The sequence below is a fragment of the Volvox carteri genome, assembly GCF_000143455.1.
Source record: "Volvox carteri f. nagariensis unplaced genomic scaffold VOLCAscaffold_7, whole genome shotgun sequence".
In the NCBI taxonomy this organism is placed as follows: Eukaryota; Viridiplantae; Chlorophyta; class Chlorophyceae; order Chlamydomonadales; family Volvocaceae; genus Volvox; species Volvox carteri.
The window spans coordinates 558,770-559,086 of record NW_003307550.1 but is presented as its reverse complement, the minus strand read 5'-3'; the positions used below and the strand labels follow the sequence as shown (position 1 = coordinate 559,086).

Here is a 317-nt window from a genome sequence, read left to right as displayed (position 1 = left end):
ACAGAACCCCCAATTTCCCCTTCCCCCCGGCTCCCCCCTACCGTCCGCCTCCAAATCTCCCACCTCCATCCCTCTCCCACCTCTTCCAGTTGTCACAGCAAAGTAAAAAAGCCTTTCTTTCCCCCCTTTCTTTCCCCCCTTCTCTTTTCCCCCCTTTCTTTCCCCCCCTTTCGTTTCCCCCCTTTCTTTTCCCCCCTTTCTTTTCCCCCCCTTTCTTTTCCCCCCTTTCTTTTCCCCCCCTTTCTTTTCCCCCCCTTTCTTTTCCCCCCCTTTCTTTTCCCCCCTTTCTTTTCCCCCCCTTTCTTTTCCCCCCCTCC

At 55.2% G+C, this 317-nt stretch overlaps 1 protein-coding gene across 1 annotated transcript in view; it reads right to left on the bottom strand.

Moving 5' to 3' along the window:
* Window positions 1–317, bottom strand: part of VOLCADRAFT_87914 (uncharacterized protein) — a gene marked incomplete at both ends in the record, with an annotated part of 3,957 nt that overhangs the window by 924 nt on the left and 2,716 nt on the right. The gene's annotated exons all lie outside the window — the stretch shown is intronic.